General features: G+C 39.2%; 2 long non-coding RNA genes across 2 annotated transcripts; one reads left to right on the forward strand and one right to left on the reverse strand.

The window, feature by feature from the left end:
* Positions 1 to 10,624: 10,624 nt before the first annotated feature.
* On the forward strand, positions 10,625 to 11,836 carry LOC104427556. The gene is made up of 3 exons (XR_005550890.1): positions 10,625 to 10,678; positions 11,526 to 11,655; positions 11,739 to 11,836. It is a non-coding gene; the product is annotated as an uncharacterized LOC104427556 (long non-coding RNA).
* A 6,519-nt stretch (positions 11,837 to 18,355) lies between these two features.
* Positions 18,356 to 20,200, reverse strand: LOC104444908. The gene is made up of 4 exons (XR_005551022.1): positions 20,165 to 20,200; positions 19,553 to 19,623; positions 18,464 to 18,561; positions 18,356 to 18,384 (listed from the first exon to the last, which is right to left on the reverse strand). It is a non-coding gene; the product is annotated as an uncharacterized LOC104444908 (long non-coding RNA).
* Positions 20,201 to 20,249: the final 49 nt, after the last annotated feature.

The following is a 20,249-nucleotide window of genomic DNA, read 5'->3' on the forward strand; positions in this document are numbered from 1 at the left end:
ACATTTATATATACGGTCGCTACAAGGAAATTCGGAAAATTAGAATTCTATGTACTTTGATGTGCACTGCTAGTCCAATAGTAGTGCCGGGCTTCCGTTCGCTATTTCGGCCCATCGATATCATGGCTGATCGATGTAATAGATATCACAATTGATTACAATCTCATAAGGCTAAATTTGTGTTTCTTTTTCTCGAGAGGCTTATGGGATTCTCTTGTGTATATTATATGTTTAGAGACTTCTAAATTTTATTTTTTACAAGACTTGAAGCAAGTTGCTTTGTATATTTTCGTGCGTTGACTGGAGGCTACGGATAAATCTAGAAATGTAGTAAAGTTAAAAGGCATCGGAGGCGATTGTCCGAAACCTAAAGTCTAGACGGAGAGCAATCATAATGCATTCTATTGTTTTTTTTTTTTTCTTTTTGATAATTAAATTGATAGAGATGAGCAATCAACACTAAAGATCCCTCTAAACGTTACCACGAATTTACCGGCACAAGAAAGAAATCCATAACTTTTGGCATGAGTTGATGTCAATCTCGCCATATGTTTTGGTGGGAGAGCAATTGAATTGTTTTTCCCCATCATATTTAAATGGGAAAATTTCAAAAAAGGACCCGAAGTGCCATTGTTTTCTCAAATAAGGGCCCGAAATGGACTTTGTTTCAAATAAGGACATGATGTGGCTTTGGTTGTTTCAAATAAGGGCTTGAAGTGGCTTTGGTTGTTTCAAAATAAGGACTTGACCTCGACGATTGCCGACCAACTAAAATTTTCAACCGGTCAAGGGTATTTTTGTCATTTGGCATTTTCCCATTTTTTTCCTTTTTTTTTTCTGGTTCTTCTTCTTCTTCTTCATCGATGGTTGTCGGCCATCAATGATGCCCATAAAGGGCTGGGCGAGGGTCACCTTCACCGGCAAGGGCCACCCACGCCAGCCACAGGTGAGGGATGGCATCGCTTGGGTGGGGTGACCCTCACCTAGGGGCCATCTACGAGGTTGGCCCTCGCTAGCTACTATAAAGGGCCGGCAAGGCCATCCCTCGCTTGTGGCCAGCGTGGGTGGCCCTCGCCCAACCCTCTGTGGGCATCACCGATGGTCGGCCAACCACCGATGAAGAGGAAGAAGAAGAACCAAAAAAAAGAGAAAAGAAAAAAAGGAAGGAAAAAAGTTGGAAAATGACAAATGACGAAAATACTTTGATTGCCGAAAAGTCAAGTCCTTATTTGAAACAAACATAATCACTTTAGGTCCTCATTTGAAACAACATCCACTTCAGGTCCTTATTTAAGAAAGTAATGGTACTTTAGTCCCTATTTGAAACAATGTCTACTTCGACCCTTATTTGAGAAAAAGAGGACACTTTGGGTCCCATTTTGGAATTTTCCCTATTTAAATAGTACGAATTGATCCATCTTACGTGCATACTTTTAAATGTTGTAACAACCCTATCTTCCGCAATAAATGAAATGAAGTTCTAATGAGGCCAAGTTCTAGTTGAGTTTGAGCATATAATTCATTGCACGTAGTCTTGCCAAGAGCCAAAAAGGAGAAATTCATTGAAATATTTCCAGAAACATGGCACGCCGCCTCCAGTTGCTGCTAATATAATAAACTTCTCTTCGAATCGCAAAGTAAATTCTAGGCCACCCCCCGCCATCTTGGTAAACTCGTCACTGTCCTCTCGCGAAACTTGAAATTGTGAACAAAGGGGTTTGAACAAAACGATGGCTCAATAAGTAACGGTCACCACATTTCATAGGATAGGATCAAGCCATGGACAATGCAATATTATAAATTTGTACGTCTATGTGCATCCTGGCCGTAACTCCAACATGCATTCTCAAATAATGTGAATATTCCACACATTCTTTTGAAATGGTTGCATGATTCATAGCGCAACATATAATATAGCAAGTAAAAATCATTCTCAGTCAATCATATCAGAAATCCTACGATCACATTTTGCTGGATGAATGGCTTGTAAACCGTATTGGGCATGGTTCGTGACATCCTAAAATTTGCAATTCTGTTTTCAATTTAATAAATTGGGCCTTTTATCGACGCGTCTATAGTGCTGTTCTCAGAGCTGATCACCCCTAAGATAATTAGACTATCAAGGGAAGTCATTAAGAAATTTTAACGCATTAAACTTGGGAATTCAACCAGGAATTGATTATTCAACCGTGCTCATCTACAAAGGCCGTTACGACACAGTAAAGATCAATTAAAAATCAAAGATAGGTCAGTTCGATTGAGATATGTGGTTAAACATGGGTGATTCCACCAAATTGAAAAATTCTCTTCGATTGGCACTAATATGATTTTTCTGTCGTTTTGGTACTTTATGTCTGTATTTGAATTCTCGAGATTTTCACGACAATCGAGAGTCGCCAATGCGTCGAAGAGGTTCATTGTGACTCGAAGAAAATCGACCACGAGACATTTGTACTAAAAATTTCTGAAAGCTACCCGGTAGCCTAGGTCACGTTAAAATCACGCCAGATTATAATTAACCGCGAATTTGAATCCAATTGAAAGTTCTGTCATGTCACGAGTCATTTTAGGAACGTCAACTCAGTCTCCGAAGATTTTTCTGTAAATCGAGATTTTGGCGGAAAAAATCGAGATTTGGTCATTTTCGACTGGGAAAATCAGATGACGGTTTTTTATCGTGAAATCGGGATGCAAGGAGGTTCTATTAGCGAGGAAAAATGCCAATTTGTTCGAGGGTTTGATGGTTGATTTTTTTAGGGCCAAATTGATTTAATTTAAGAAGGAATTGAAGTGGGATTGTGGGAAAATGTTGCAAAATTCGAATGCCCCCTATGGACCCAACCTTTGGACCCTCTAAATTGGCTTCCAAGACAAGTTTGGTGGCTACTTTTGGCTGAGGATTCCAGCTGGGAATGGTGGACCACACCAAGGGGACAAGAAGATAGAGAGAAGGCCTTGGTGGTCCCCTCCAAAGAAAGTTGGTCCCCTCTTCCCCTCCTCCCTCCCATCGTCGAGCACCCCTCCCCTTACCAGCCCTTGAAGCTTCAAAACAAACTAGAGATCTGAACATCCCTCCTCCCCTTGCCGTCGACGCCCGCCGTAGCCAGCAACGCCATCGCCACTCGCCTGCTAGTGACGAGCATCTCCCCCGCACACGTCCCTGTGCCCCGCTCGCCATTCTCGCCTCTCCGCTCGACGTCCCCATGCTTCCGTCCTTCCTAGTCGCTGCTTGAGGCCATCAAACCATAGTGTGTCGCCATCTCGCCGTCATGAGGCCTCACCTAGTCCCTACTGCAGCCTTGCTGTCCATCCCTGCCCATTTCTAGCTCAACTGACCCTAGAGCAACCCTTCTCGGCCCAAGCTCAGCAATGAACAGTGTGGGTATCACCAGCACTATTTGGTCAGTTTTCGTGGCCTTCCGAACCTCGAAAGGCGGTCCCACTTTGGAGTATCTCAACCCTTGCCGCGTCCCCGTCATTTTGATCCAAGAGGATCTTTAATCAAGTGAGTTTAACTCACTAATCCTTGCTTAATAAGTTAATGACAGTTAAGGATTGATTAGTTTAGACTAAGTATGGATTAGATGAATAATTAGAATTGATTAGTAATTTAATTAACCGTTATTGCATGTTAGGTGGTTAGAGTAGTGTAATTAGAGCCTTGACAAGCTCTAGGATTTATCTAGTGGGGTTCGGGAATTTTCCAAACCCAAACCGGTATTTAATTAGGCATTTCGAGCCTAAGTGAGCATTATTGGCATTTATTAATACATTTTCTATATTTATTTATTTATTTATTTTCTGGAAATTAGATCGGGATAACTGGTGAGCGGAATTTTATGCTGATTGCAGTAGTGTGATCTGTTTATTTAATTGACTGTTATTTTGTGCAATTTGGGTGTTGTTTGCAATTTTGGGTATTTATCCCAAAATTTATTTATTTCAGTATTTAATTAGAAAATCATCGAGCGTTAGTTTGCAATGCCAAAAATGTTTTTATCAATTATATAATTAGTGGGATTTAATAAAGTAAAGTTATTATATTTTTGGCAGAGGTCGACCGTGTACCCACACACGATTATTTTTATCGGGTATGATAAAAATGGTGAAATAATCGGTTGGGTAAAATGATATACTATATCAACCAAATGGCTTGATATATCAGCTTAGAGTGAGCGGTATACCCTAAGTATCGCACATCTTTGGTGAACAATTAAGTACCACACAGCTTTGGTGAGCAATTAAGTACCGCACAGCTTTGATGAGCATTAGCCATATACTATATCAGCCTAAGGGCATCAGCTTAGAGTGAGCAGTATACGTGGTTGTTAGCTTTTGGTGAGCATTTTTATCTATCTTCAACTTAGGGTGAGCAGTTCTTGATAAGATCGAACTGGATAGATAGTATTGAATGAGTAGACCGAGAGATGGTCTCAATAACATGGAATCGACTAAGTCGATTGATCGATAGTTCGGTCTAATTTGATGTTTTGGTGTGTTGAAGTGGTTTATTAAATTTATATAAATGGTACTGACTTGTAGAAAAGAAATGTGGGTCCTCTAACTCGTGTTTGTGATTAGGCAGCCTTTTGGGCATATTTTCTTTCTAGTTAGCTCTTAAGAGGTTGAACTTGTTGAGACGTCGTCTCACCCCGTTGTGGGATAACATTTTAGGTCCATAGATGGCAGCTCCTCCCAAGTGTTTTGGGCAACCGAAGAAGATCACGGAGCAGGTGGTCTATATTTTGATTCATGGGTACCCTAGGGGTTTGGTCTATGAGCTCGTGAAGTCTGTAGTCTGGGTTGATGAGGCTCTACTCCATAACGTACCTCATTGATACAGATCATGGTACCGTTGTGAGCGGCATGGACAGAGAGAGGGTCCCTTACCGGAGTCGGAGATACCTGTGTATGTGTTGGAAGTTGCTTTTGGGAAAGGCACAGTAAATCTCCCTAAAGGTTCGATGGTAGATCCGATAGACGCGGATCTTGAAGATCCAGGAACTCCGGTGTACTAAGAGGAAGGCTCCAATGAGGATGAGGATGTGGAGCAGGAGGAAGATTAGTAGTTGTTTACAAACCCCCCCTATTTTGTAGACCCGGCATATATATATCAGCTTGGTTTGTGTATGAATATAAGTGTGTTGTTGGTTTTCAAAAGTATGACCCTACTTTTCTATCATATTTTGTTGTTGTCTGGGGATTATTTATTCGCTTCCGCATTGCATTAAAAAGAATGGATCGGCAATGCGTCATGGGACGTCGCTATTTAATCGACCGCAAAGGAATGGGCACGCGCTCGGAGGATCGGGCGTAACATGGTTAAATCCTGAAGTTAAGTCCTGAAAATAACATCTACCGTGATTAAATTCCAAAATAGAACCAACCTGTGAATGAATACATATAAGTTTGGGTGACAATGAAAACGCGTTAATCAGTTTTTACAGAACACAGAAGTCATGAATGCCACTTTCCTCGTTAACTCCCAAATCAAATTGTACCTAAACATAATTTAAGGCCCAATATTAAAATATACTAATTTAATGCAACAACTAGACTGTCTTGGGCGAAATGGCCCGTTTTGGCAAAAATATGATAAAAAATCTCCGAGGTTTGGTCTTAGGTTCGTGGCCTGAAGCATATCAAATGGCTCAAAAATATTTACATGTTAGTATATTGCCATATAATTTCCCAGTACATCAGAAAATAATTTTTCTTTGTGAAATAGTCCTAAAATTGAATTTTCTGAACTAGCGCCGAAATCTCCAAGGCTCACTTTCATTAATTTTTTGATAAGTAATGGAATAATAAATATTCAGAGCAGTGGAGGCATTTTGACACGCGTAGAAAATGATTTTGAGAATTTAATTTGATATTAGAAATTTCTCTGTACACATGTACTTTCATGTAAAATACTTCGTATACGAAATTTAAAACCTAATACTTTTCTACGAAAAATAACATAAACATGTAGATGGAATTAATTTTCCATCTATTGAGAGGAACAAGATTCCAAGTATGCTATATTCTTCCAGAAATTACTGAAAATTGCAATAATTATAAAAATTCTCGAAAATTCACATAAACGTTGTATGTGTTGTGCCTAGTACAACTGTGATAACAGCGTCAAAATCAATATCGAAGTGAGCCATGCGAGCAGTCTTAAGTTACTGCCCCCGCTCACAACTCCGTTTTCCAAACTTTTCAGTTTTGGATTGCCTACTTTGAGGGTTCAAAATGTTTGTTAGCTCTCTTATATTATTCTCAATCTTCATATACTACAACAGTTCCAGATTTCTAATCGAATCCGGTAATCCTGAAATATTTGCTTCGTATAAATCCAACTCGAATAGGGATTCCAGTCCTCCAATCGAGTCTCGCAGTTGTCTCGACTGACTCCCATTCAGATCCGCTGTGAGTCTTTTCAGATTGCCAGTATAATTGCTAAATTCTGTAATTACCACATGTTATAAACCATTGCCAATTTTATTTTGACCATAGTCAATATTTTCTTTACTGCGTGTTGTCGATCTTGATAGAGTAGTTCCTGCATTACGTTTAGTGATCTCACTCTGTTGCCTCGTATTTCAAGCTGGTGGTCTGTCAATTTCCTTTTCTTTCGGTTTTGTCTGCCGTACATAGTGACAGAATTTGTGTCTGGTTAACTAGTTGTGTAGGTGTATGTGTATTCTGGAAGCTGAACATTCTCAGAACAATATCTTGTTACAGTAATTCACCAGCCTTGCTTATCGGTACCACAAATCAGATTCTGTTTTGACATTGCTGTAGAACAGTGTTACGGGGTTCAACTTGGCATACAATTGCCAGAAGGGATGGCAACTCCTAAGAAAATTCTGTGACAGCATTTCCCGTGAAAATGTTGCCTCCAACTCCTAAGAAAATTCTGAGATTGAAGGCAGGATACTGGGAGCGGTATGCTATCTCTTCATCCCCCTCAACCCCCCCCGCCCCTTTTCTCTGCTTTAGTGTGCCCCAGCATTCATAATTCCACACGTTCAAACATTTAGTTCACTGCAGAGGTCTGGAGAATTGGATGGAAAAACTCTTACATGATTCTGGTCGAACACGATCGGCTATGGTAGCAAACTTTCTTGAGCTTGAAGCTGCTGTGAGGTCATGGAGGTGCTCATTTGATTAAACCTCATCAGTTCATTATTTCTCCTCACTTGAACCGAGATTGTTGCATGACGAACATAAGGGTACGGTACCGATATATGTTTCCTATATTTTGCGGACTTTGATGAGGTACATTTACAGCGCTCAGACTCAAATTCGATTGCCACTGGTGCAGCTCAACTGCTAACACCACAACCTATAGCTCATGTTTTCAATAACCCTCCAAGTCTCTGCATTGTCAGATCAGGGGAATAATTCATCCTATGAGATATCTGAAACTTGGATAACCAAGATTTGGGCATAGTGATCCTGCTGATCTGGGCATTGACAAATCTGAACATGAGCTGACCTATCCGGAAGCAAGTTTGGAGTATTGACTCTTTAATAGAAAGTTCATTTTGGACATAGAAAGGTTTTCCTGGCTTGAAGTATGCATCAGAGGTATGTAATCAGCATGATGAGTGGCAGAGGACCCCTATTGCAAACAACACTATGTACAATCCCGATTTCCTAACGTGCAACATCCTGCCACAGCAAGGTTGCAGTTTTCCAAGGGTCTTAGCTTTCCCTCTTCCATCAGAAGAGCGGCATAAGTTGAACAGAGTTCTTACAACTGCGCATCAAAGTTTATCTACAGCAAAACCATACATTAAAGATCTCACAGCCAGATTGAATCAAGAGATTGCAGTAAGACTATTCTTAACAAAAAAAAAATATGTTCTTTGCTCTTGGAGAAAATGTCAAGTCTTGTATCTACTCATCATCTCCAATCAAGAGAAATGTTTGCTGCCTCTTCACCATTTTGTATTTTGAGATAAGAGCTGTGATTTGTGCCATCCCGAATTTCAGCTTCGATGCAGTAAATTACTGGTATTTCTTTCCCCAGCTGGTAACTCCGAACTTCACCCTGTAGTTTGAACATATGCCACTAGTCATTTTGATAGTGTCTGCAGAACTAATCAGATGTACTCAAGGGATGAAAGGCAATATGGATCTATTTGATGAATACACCACATGTTTAGCCCTTGAAAATTTGAGTGCTCCAATCTGTTATTTTTTCTGTGTTGTTGAGCTTTTACATGGATGCTTAATCTATTATGGGTCGTTCTGGTTGTGATATCCCCATCTGGAGACATTGACTTATTTTACTCTTTAGATCGGTGGAAACAAAATACTTTTCCATTACATAGTTAAGAGGCTGTCATTACCTACTTGCTCGTTGACTTTTCTGACTGCCGCCATATACTCGTGTTCCTTCACTTGTCATTGTTTTGGATGAAGCAACTAAATTCATGAAGATTGTCTTGAAGGTAAAAGATCCAGAAGTGGAACTTGAAACCATGAGAAAAATCGAGGAAGATGCCAATGGTCATGTTCATTGACAATGCAACATTGAGGAAACAAGCTAATTCGGTAATATGTTGTGCTTTAAATATGCATGTCAAAGCTGAAGAAAAGCTTGAAGATAATGAAGAAGTCGGTAATTTGCATTGTATCATTTCTCTTGCGAAATTTATTCTTTCATTTACATTTCCTCCAAAATTAGAACGGTTTGTTCATTCCAAACGGCGACACTCCAACTACACCATTTCAAGAAGTGGTAGTTTTGGATGTACACATTGGTTAGTGTGTGTATGATACATAAGAAATGAGTTTTTGTTAATGGATTTTATCTTTATCATTTCCATGAGTATGAACATATGAGTTGCAGGTGCAAGAAGAGAAATGACTTGCTTACTTCAATTCAACGAAGCCGACCTCGCTCTGCAACAATCCCTGAGGAGCTTGTGCATCCTGAAATATGGCCACGAACGAATCTATTAAGGCATATATGATATCCGAGAGCAGAACCAGAAAGCGCAAGAATAGTTTCTTTGCACTACATAGTGCTTCAGTTTCGAACGACATGAATAAGATAATACACGAAAGATATTTCCAGATTTTTCAACAACGCACAGAAAGTCAGAACTTCAGTGATTTAGGGAATTGATCTATGATGCAGTAAGCCCCAACTCCGACCTCAAGCACAATGGCTAATTTGCTGAAACCATGATAAAACAACTGTAGTTGCATTGATCCCCAAATTACATGAAAATTATAATAACCATCAGATATTAGTGAATCAAAATCAAGACAATAACCACGATTTCGCTACATTATACCAAGCTATCACCACATCAAGCTTTCGACTATTTCATATGACCAAAAATTCATCAATAAAGATTTCAATAATCTATTTGAACAAGTTTTCAGTATAATGCCAAACGAAAGTATAGCTCGTCATTTCCTCCAACAATCATCTCTCGTGCTTCCACAAATAATTATCCGGGACTTTGTCTTCCTTCAAAGACCCTACTACATAGGTGATTAGCTAAATTAATCCCCTTTACACAAGGCTAATGATGTTTCCACACCCCTAATAACTTTTTCCACAACTATTATACAAGCACGTCGCATACCAAGTCATAAAATGGCTGCCGAAGAAGTTATTATTGTTGTGAAAGAAAATTTTCTAGTTTGTAGATTGTGGAAAAAATTATTATTATTGTGAATATACCATTACCCTTTTAAGTAATCGAATCAATTTGTCTTGGCAAACACTTCCCTCTAAGCACTTTTTAAACAATGCGAACACCCATTATTTCATCCATTAGTACATTTACGGTCATCATTCCATTTATGAACCACTTTATAATTTCCACAGTAACGTAACTATTTAATCCACAAATCATGATTTTAAAAGACTTACAGTGAACACTCGTGAATGTTTTAAACTAAATATTTCTGACAGGGATATGTAGAAAATTGATCAGGCAAAAGAAAAAGAAAAGAAAAAGCAAAATGTAGAGGAAGAAGGAACCAAAGGAACTTTTACCGACTATAAGAGGAGATGAGATAAATCTTTTGTTTCTAGAATTGGTTGTTGATATTGTCCATATTGGGTGGGTTTTAGGAGAAAATATTGGATACCTATCTCACGCTCCAGCGTGGCAAACAAGAAGGCGGTAGGAGAACGACACGTGTCCTCGTGTCAGGCGCCATTTGAAAAAATTTCGGACTGACCGACGACCGAGGGTTTCTTCTTCTTCTCTTTCTTCGCGCCTGTCTCACTCCCTCCGTGCAGATCTCTCTCTCACTGAATATTTTCTCCCTTTGAACCGGCGAACCACCGCCAGCAACCGAGGACCACCGCACCGGACCGGCGACCTCCGCGACCTCCTCTCTGCCCTCCCCTCTTTCCGACCCACCGCACGAACCACCGCTAGCAATCGACGAACCACCGCACCAGACCGGCGAAGAGGACCGCGACCTCCCTCTCTCTCTCTCTCCCTCTTTCCGACCGGCGAACACCGCGAGCAAATCAGACCGTGGTTTTGCCTGGTTTTTTTTTTTTTTTTTAAAGGCTGAGGGGGTTGGGCTTCTTTGTTTGTGCTGGCTAGACGACGGAGAAGGCGATCATCAGAAAGGAGAAGCACCTGAACCCAGAGGAGACTGATGAGGACGAGGAAGTCATCTACAAAATCGAAGTTCCGGCGAACAGGTGACTGCGAAGCTGATTCGGCATTCGGTTAGATGTTGTGTGTTTCGGATGGGTTTGGAGCTGTTTCGCCGGTCGTGGGTGAATTTTGGTTCGGGGGTTTAAGATTCTAGTGTCCGTCTTCGGATGGGTTAAAGTCTTTCGCGGACCATGTTGCTCGTAATGGCTATCGAGATGCTGTGTGGTTCGATCTTTTCTTTGATGTTTATGATGTTGCCGAAGGTTTTTTTTTTTTTGTTATATTTTCGGTTGATCAATGTGAAGGACCAATTGCATGTAATTAGAGACTTCATAAACACATTACCACCTGAAAAAGGCTCAGCTTTTGAGTAGTCCATGTGATGTAGCATTTATAGTGTGCATTGAGGCTTTTCTTACTTGTGTGTAAATAGTTTCTTTTAATAGTCTCGAAAGATTGGTACAAGTTAGGACATTTTTTCACCACTTTGTGAAGAATTCTAGTTGTATGGGATTCCCGGTTCATGATAATGGTCCTGAAAGAGGTCGATCTTGAAGTTAGTTTATGTTCAACACTTTGTCATGCTAGATGGGTCAATCCCCAAATTTTATAGGTATTATCGTCAACAAGAAACGTAACAAGCCTTTTTTTGCTGATTTGGTCAGCAGGTTGCCATATTGACTCCTTAATGCTGTTGGCTTTATTTTGAATCATGTCATCTAGAAACTTCATTATTTAGTTATAAGTCAAGTTTTTCAAAGAGATGACGGGTTTATCATCATTTTAGTCTGTATTGGTAATTAATGATTATTCTTCTTGATAAATTCGTGCATGTACTATAGAAATGACTATACTATTATAATAATAAGGTATCCTCTTGGAAATGCACAGATACGACTTGCTTTGCCTCGAAGGGCTTGCTCAGGCCCTACGTGTATTCAATAAGCAGGAGGAGACACCTCAATAGAGTCTTCGTAACATCAGCAGGGGATCAATGCTTAAGATGCATGTAAAACCAGAGGTACTGATATGTGAGGATTGATCTGTCTAGATTGATCTATGCTGGAATCATTTATTACTTGAGTGACCATTTATGTGTTGCAGACCTCACAAATCCGTCCATACATTGTTTCTGCTGTCTTAAGAGGGATAACATTTGATGAAGCCAGTTATAACAGCTTCATTGATCTTCAAGACAAGCTCCATCAGAATATTTGCTGGTATTAATTTTGGGATCTTTAACATGAAGCATAATACCTGTTTTCCTTCTCTATTTCAAGATTTTAGGTTTGAGAGGGAGTGGCGGGAGGACAACACATTTTTGGGAAGCTTTTACTGTGTTCATTTGAACCTTAAATGTAAAGAAGAGAGACCGTGATCTTACATTGAGATGCAACGTCCTATATGGCTTGTCTAGAGCAATGGTTTTAAAAAATTTCCAGCATGTAGCCAATTGTCTCTGCAAGCGTGCATTTTAGTGTGATACAATAATGTTACGTTATAAATTAAAGATGTGAGGGAAGCATTATTTTTTTTTATTTTTTTTTAAAATAAGTCATGGCTTCACTGTTGCTTATGCTCTATGTGCTCAGTAGGGGCCATATATATTATTACCCTTAGGAGGGCTTTAAATTGTGAGAAATGCCTGGATGTAAAGAGAGAGGACTCCGCTGAGTTGTTTTGAATAATTTGGTGAAGTGGTGATGATAGATATGTTGCTTGAACTAGTTTTCATCCTCGAGATCTATATTCAATTTGATATTTTATTTGCATGTAATAGATGCCCAGCCCCCCAATCCCTCCACTTAGTACATCGATGCTTGTGCTTATGCTAGATCCTCAAAATGTTATGCTTGGATTGACATGCTCGGATTCTCTCGATATTTTAGGCGAAGAACACTGGTTGCAATTGGGACTCATGACTTGGATACGCTAGAAGGCCCCTTCAGCTATGAGGTGTGTGTTTGAACTAATCGCCTAAACTAGAATCTAAAATGAAGAATTCTGCATGTGTCCTACTATCCTCGCTTGAAGCTAAGGCCCAACTAGAACTTAAATGGAAGATTTTCAGATTGCTGGCATAATGGATCTTGTCATGATAGAGTGTTATCCGGGCTGGAAGCTTGTGCTCACCTATTCTTTCCTTTTTTTCTCTCTATATATTTAAATGCCTGAAGGATTCCCTCTTGAAGCTTCTTTCTACCCCACACTTTGCCTCAGCATCTATTACATGTTTTCGAGGAGTTGCAGCTAGCTAGACAAGCTTTGACCAGTTCAAGTTTTGTCATCCTCTGAGCTTGTCCCAGAGGATGGTATTACTATATATATCTGAGATACTCTATTTTGATCCCAAAAATTCGTAGTATTATGTTTTGCTATCAGGAGTGCTCATCTACTAGATAAAGCATAGACAAAAACAAACATGACAAGGAATTGCACAGTTGGTTTAGCTTAATATGTATGAGTTATATATTTGCTACAGCTAAATGTTTCTTCTTAATATGTATGAGTTATATATCTGCTACGGCTAAATGTTTCTTAGAGCAAAGTATGATAAAATGTTACGAGAAGTGCAGCGTATCACCGACTCATGTTCCTTTTCCTTTGGTCTCGAGGCTTTGCCGCCTTCCAAAGATAAGTTTTGTCCCCTTGAAGCAGGTAGTTTCATGATAAAGATTGTATTTTTCTGTTCATGCATGTGCCATGAGTCCGATCTGTAGTGAAGATCTATGTATTTGTAAGGATTTTGTTAACTATTCTCTAGGGGCAATTCTAAAGTAGTTGATTAAGAAATTTTTATGGTTTTCAATTGGATGCACAGATTGTTTTCTTTGGAAAGTGAATCATATTAAATAAGTATGCTTAACAAGTGCCCTTTTGTTAACAATGCTCTAAGGAGACTTACTAAGTAACTAAAAAGGAAATTTTGTAGTTTCCAATGCATTAGCGTGTTATTTCTAATTACTATTTTGCAAAGTGAATTATTCCAAATTAAGTATGCTTAACATGTCAATGCCACTTATGAGTTCATGAGATTGCTTTCATTTATATATTTGTTTTGTTTTCTCTACGAACTGTGATTGATGTGTTGGCTGATGACGACTTAGTTTCTGTTCTGATATTAGGTGAAGAACTTCAGAGCTAATGAACTAATGGAATTTTATAAGGTGGGTCCTCAATAGCTGCTCCTTTTAATGGTCTTTTTATAACTGTCATATTTGTTTTGTTACATATATCTTATGCTTGGAACTTGCTTATTTAGTGTGCTAGTTGATATCTTCCTGTAAATGAAGAATTATGTAATAGTTCCTCATTTTTGCCATGTTGTTTTACCTGTTTTTCGCTACTTTGTTGCAGTCAGATTTGAAATTGAAGAAGTTCTTGCACATAATAGAGAACTCACCTATGTTCCCTGTTATCTATGATTGAAAGAGGTATCTTGGTTTCTTCATACACTCTTCTTTGTAATGTGAGTTCCATGTATAAATATGAAGTGTGTATATTGATGTTAAGGGAAAATAATAAATAACCACTTAAATGTAATGACATGTTGACTTAGTTTTGATTCAACCATTGCCACTTAAGTCATTAATATTGCAACCTTGAGTTATTTGGGGGTTGATCGATGCAATGGGTTCAATTTGCAAAGAGAAAATAATCTAGGCCTTCAAGCATCTTCTGCCACGTTAAGCCACTAAGCGCTTGGTCTAGTTTATGAGTTGAAGTGAGATCAAGTGTTCTGTTTAGGTGTCACTAGTGTTCTCAAAAGCACCGGAGTTGCCCGGCGGGCACCCAATGTGGCGACTTCAAAAGCACCTCAAGTAAGGCTGGTCATTCTCTCGAGGCATTCCCTCAAGGAAAAATATGAAATTAGGTCATGTTCTTTGACCCTTTTTGTTCCTTTCTCTAAACAAAACTAAGAAAGGAGGTATATTATTTTAGTAAAAGGGCGAAGTTTTTAGAAAAGCAGCTGTTGACTCTACATTAGCACAATCGGAGACTTCCAAGCCTAGTCTTATGCCTATAACATTACTTTTAAGAGAGCCAGGAAAAAGGTGAAAATGTGTAGTCTTCTATACATCTTTGCTTTTCTTTGAACATTGTCTTTCCTATGTACACCTTTACACCGAACTTAGCAGTCCATTCTTATTTCATCTCTCTCTCCACCGGTTGCTAGGTACCATATCAGGAAAAAGAACTTTTGCATGCGGTGTCACAAAATTTGATATGGGAAAGCAAGTGCCTAATGTCAATAAGAAAGATGCTATAATGTAGTACAAAAATTCTTGATTAGCTGTGGACTGATGTTTATTGGTAATGTATTAATTAGGCAACAACCAATTATGGTTGACCATTAAGCTGTTTATCCTGTTTGAACAGGGGTCAGCTTTTTAAAAATAATGGTTTTGATTTTTTTTGCACATGGGGTTCTAATCTAGCTCATTCAGGTTCAATGATATTTGGTTACTCCAGTTGTGGATAGATTACACTGTTGCCATTGGCTTCACAATTTTGGTTCCCATTGAATATGCTCAATGTGAACAAATTGTAGTGACTATTTAGCTGTCATAGCCAAACAGTGTGGGCAAAGTGATGCTTCATCCACTTTTTGGGTGTCTTGCAATCAACAATTTGACAGATATTTGTGATGTATAGTCTGATTGATTAGCGAGCATCTACATTGACTGAAATGATACAGTTGACTAAGCTTCTTATCACTGAAAAGGCAATTTTTTTACTCCATGCAGAACTGTCCTCAATGGTGCACATTCGGCAATAACTTTAAAGACAAAGAATGTTCTCATTGAATGTACTGCGACGGACTTAACAAAGGCTAAAATAGTTCTAAATACAATGGTGAGCATACTCAATTGTTTGTCCTTCTCTCTACACCCATCCTTCGTATAGAGGACTAATGCGGGCAAGTGTTTTCCTTTAGGTGACAATCTTCTCAGTATGAAGTTGAACCAGTTGAAGTGATATACTCTAGTGGGGAGTCATTCATTTATCCCGATTTGTCCCTATACAATATGGAAGTGTCCTTATCTTATGTCAACGATTCAATTGGAGTCGCCTTGAAAGCTGAAGAGGTATTGTGAATATTCATTTCAACCTGGAGTTTAAATGTTCGCATTAGGTGGATGTGAGCTTATATTAGAGTTGGTTGGTTATATTATTCTCTCATCAGTTGTGTTAATTTTTTTGTTCGCCATGTACTATTGTGCTATTTTGTTGCTACAATGATATCTAACAATGACCTTGTTTTATTTATTGCGTGGCCATCTCTCTCACTCGCTATCTCTCTATTTCTCACCTGAATGGTGTGCGATGGTCGCCTTTGTATCTCTCACGGGTGCGTGTGAGATGGAGAATCAATTACGGCGGTCTTAAGTGACCATTGCAACGGAGACAACCGCCACCATGGGGTCGTTGTGGTGTTGGTGACGCCCGCCATCGAGGAGGACGTGGCTGTTGTCCTAGAGTTTCAGGGGCAGTCATTAGGTCTAGGTTTTCTTTTTGTTTGTTTGATTTCTTTTCTAATCCTAGTATTTTATAGTAATTTTTCAGTAATTTATTTATCCATTAGAAAGCATCGAAACGAGTCGAGTAGATTTGATATAAAGAAGTTATATGATTATATATGAAATGAGTCGTTGGATAAGTGATTTGATATAAAGAAGATCGAGGATTGTAATTTTCAATCCCTCATTTTGTTCCATCTAACTCCATGCTGCCCTTTGGTCAAACACAGCTTGATCCAATTTTAGAACGGAGAGATCTCAATCTGAGATTGCCAACTCCGTTTCGTTCTTCAGATAGAGATAAGGGTAAAAAATGGACTCTCGATGATAACAACATAAGAAGAGAAACGCAAGAAGAGAAAACGAAAGAGAAGACTTATTTGATTTTCAAATAGATATTCACTGAAGAAAAGAAAGAAAAATTGAAGGGAATCGGTCACTTTGTATTCGATTTGAGCAAAGAAAAGGAAAAATAATTCTGGTTTAGGACAAATAAAGAGTAAAAACTCAAATGATTTTATGTTCCCTTGGCAGTCCTTCCTATCCAACGGGAGACCAAACCATTGCTGAACCTAGAGGTGTGCCACCATCGCCGCCGTTGGTAGAGAGGGCTTAAATGCGGCAACATATCACGCTTAAGAGGTTTCGGATTTCCCTTTCCTGCACTTTTCCGCTTAAAGGACACACAATCATGGGTGTGGTTCTGGGGGTATTTACATAAAAAGCTTGGATCTACTCAGAAAGTCCTCATCTCCTAGCCAATTATTCCAGTATCTTACACCATTTTAGACCACGGAACGAGAAACAAAGGCGAACCCCGATGTGGGAAATCAGTCGAGTCGCAAAGAAGAGAATCAGCCTATGCCAAAACTCGGGACAGCAAAAATGCCGCCTTCATCTTCGTCCTTGATACTTTGTATCTCCTGCTCTTGTCGAGGGTTTGTACCCCACACGATCCAAAGCTCCCAGAGGTTTCGGATTTCCCTTTCCTGCGTTTTCTGCAACACTGCTTCCAGTGCCAACAGGAGCAGCGGGGGCAAGGTAAATAGGCATGTGATGCATAGGAACCAAAACAGGGAACCCAGCGGCAGGGGTTCTACAACACAACAGTTAAAATTGGTATCAGGCAACATGCAAAAAGACAGCAGCAGAAACTTATAAACTAATTTCTATCATAAATTTCTCTTCAATTTTCCTTCCATGAAGGAGAAGAGGAAATTTCTAGGAACTGATAAACAACAGGTGGCTCAACCAAGTACACAGAATGTTTATAACTCGACCAAGACTATGCTACTTGACAAATGAAAGAACCAAAAGCTTGAAAGGGCTCACGATGACTTCAAAGATTTGATGACCTCTAGCACAAAATCTTGCTAATTCAAAACAAACATGTTGGTGCATAAGATGAAGGAGAGGCTCCTAAAATTCGAACACATCAATCATCTATCATCTACTTACACCAGATATCACAATAACCATCAGCGAAGAACACCTTACAAGTAGAATGCGCTGCTAGTAACCTTTAGTTTACTCTTTAAAATAGTTCATTGACTTTGCAACATGGGGTAATAAATATGCACAAGAACATATCATCGGTATTTCCTACATATGGATTGAAGTTAATTTTCTAATCAGAACATATTTGAACATATCAAGCAGGAAAATGGTGGTAATCAAGATTGAAAAGCTCAGTGACTGATTTCAAGGTTCAAGATGCATACCCGAGAGCACGGCAGACTCCTGCTTGGCCACACTAGCACCACACACATTGTTCTCCAAACTAAAACTCAACTCAACTGCCCTCAAGATTCATTGAATCTACACATCGTTTGCCTCCCTCTAAATAGAGAAGATACCACAAATAAAGCACACGAAATTTGCTCACGCTCGACCATGGAAATGAGACACTTTGAGCCAAAACCTTCAACGAGAGAAAGCACATTGGACTTGGAATGCCAAGGGGGCAGAATCTATGAGGTATCCGCAGATCGCAGATTGTAGTGTAGAACTTAGAGAGGCGATGTCCTACATGAGCCGCCTTCTAAAGTTCCCAGTAGTTGCTTGGGAAGTACGCACCAGCAGCCCTACTCCTATGCATATGCCAAGCCCAATTCCAACTCCAACTCTCACTCCGGCATTGAACCATGAGAGTTCACCATCTTTGTATTTCATGAGTTCCGACCTCCGCCGCACATGCCGTAGTCCTCATCAAACAGTACATGAGTATTCTGCAAGATTTATTGCCAAGTTAATAGGGAAGAGCAAATAAAAGCTACATAAATTAGCGACAACAGGATGGATAAATACCTGCATTCCAAGTCTCAATATAAGAACACTCCTTCCATAACGATCATGAAAACTTGCTCGTATACTTTTCCAATTTCACCTTCAATAGCAACTTCTTCCTTTTAGTAAGCATCACATTGTCAAATGGAAGCATTATTCAGCATCCCAATAAGTACTATTGCATGTCTAAAACAACCTGCTCATTAGCCATATTGTCAACTAAAACGGTCTAAATGATGATTTTGGAAACAGCATGAGTGAAAAAATATACTGGGACACTTATTGTCCCTTGAACAATAAACTCTCCAACACCTAATGCTTCATATCACTGCATCATGGCAGTCTCATAGAAGACAAAAAATGAGAGCCACTCAATTATTGTTGACAAACACCAATCCTGCATTCGCATTCATTCACAAAATCAGTTCTTCTCCATACCAGGAACTTAGTCTACGAAATAAAATTAATTATCAGGTCAACACAACAGTTAGGGTAACAAGGATCAGATGTCTACTAAAGTTTAACAGGCAACAGCCATCGGCATAAATTATCTATCACAATACACGCGCAGGTATTCATTCACTGGGACACTTAGCCATCTTACTCAGCTGATTTCCTCAGGCTTAAAAGCTGATCTCCATTTCAACGTCTCATCTAACATTTTCTTTGCTTTATCTATGTTCCAGTTTCAAGCTTCCAAGTATCTCCTCAAGCATGCATCATCACAATACTTCAAACTTCGCCCAGAGAGTGGTCCCATAGCTTTCTTTAAGCTCATTCACCTACATGCAAATGGACTTAAAATGTAACTGTATTTCTCCTATATTCTGGGAAGGAACATTGAATATTATTCCACAACTCTAGAAAATCAATGCATCATGAGACATTAAACACATATGAAAGGGGTACAGATAAGGGGGTGTATTGACAGTAAAGTATTATCTGCAAAAAGGGCCACTTCATGGTTTCTCATGGCCAGAAAAACTACTGACTTAGGTCAACCACATGGTCAGCCATGGAAATCAAACAAATATGAGCAATCGATCAAGGGGATACACTCTATGATATGTCCAGTCCTGACAAGTGCTGTAATTTTGAAATCTTAATTACATTAGATTCGAACTGCAGCAAGTCATCTTCCTCATTGTGGTGAGAGTTACTCCATCGACGAAACATGGTGCCTAAAGCCATAAAAATTGAAGGAATTAATAATATATCTTTAAAGAACTATTGATGGCCTACTATAGAAGTAACAACTCACACTATATAAGAACATGTACAGATATTCAAAAGACTAGGAATGAGAGCATATTTCCTATAGGTAAACCGGACGGGAAAATAAATTACAGAGGCGAATGGAGCCTTCGCTCTCTAGTCCCTAACAGAACAAAAAAGGAAGGGCAAGAGAACTAAGCCCATAATTTTAAGGAAAGAACAATCTAATAATTGAGCAATGTAGATGTATTGCAATTCAACCACATTGATGCTATAGTGCAAAAAGTAAAGCCCATATATAGGATCAACAACATCAACCAACAATAGTGTCACTGTGCTTGAAGCTGTAAAACAATTGCAGCTCCCCCGAAGAAAACATGCTCTCAAATTCTTAATTTGCGAGATATTCATGAACTAGAACCAATGTGCACATTGCATATGCGTATCCAGACAGATTAAAAAAAAAAAATTCCCAAGAAAGCACTAGAAATGCTACAAGAAAAATACCAAATTTGTCTCCATCGCCGTATTGTCGGAAGCTTCGTTCTATCGCATTCTCGGTTCTCCACATCAATCACGACTCCATCGGAGT

The sequence above is a fragment of the Eucalyptus grandis genome, chromosome 5, assembly GCF_016545825.1.
Source record: "Eucalyptus grandis isolate ANBG69807.140 chromosome 5, ASM1654582v1, whole genome shotgun sequence".
Lineage (NCBI taxonomy): Eukaryota > Viridiplantae > Streptophyta > Magnoliopsida > Myrtales > Myrtaceae > Eucalyptus > Eucalyptus grandis.